General features: G+C 26.8%; 1 protein-coding gene across 1 annotated transcript in view; it reads left to right on the forward strand.

Moving 5' to 3' along the window:
• LOC119591544 (lysosomal-trafficking regulator-like) overlaps window positions 1–306 on the forward strand; it is a gene marked incomplete in the record, with an annotated part of 91173 nt that overhangs the window by 85519 nt on the left and 5348 nt on the right.

Here is a 306-nt window from a genome sequence, read left to right on the forward strand (position 1 = left end):
TAATTCATATTTTACTCATTAAAATGATAGATAATTGAAGATTATATTTATATCATTATATTAGAAGTAGTTTCTGTTCTCTTTCAATCCTTTTTCATTCTTTTGCCTTCTCATTTGATTACTTGGAAGTTAGTAAACAAAGAGATATTTTCTTATAAAGAATAGCCAATATTGAATCTTTACCAAAAATAAGAATCGGGAAACTTTGCAAAACTACACGGCAACATGAATTAATACAAGTATTTGGCATTACTCTTAATCTCACGGATAACATTACAGTTAAATACATGAGGTCTAGTTTGATGA

This window comes from Penaeus monodon, chromosome 28, assembly GCF_015228065.2.
Source record: "Penaeus monodon isolate SGIC_2016 chromosome 28, NSTDA_Pmon_1, whole genome shotgun sequence".
In the NCBI taxonomy this organism is placed as follows: Eukaryota; Metazoa; Arthropoda; class Malacostraca; order Decapoda; family Penaeidae; genus Penaeus; species Penaeus monodon.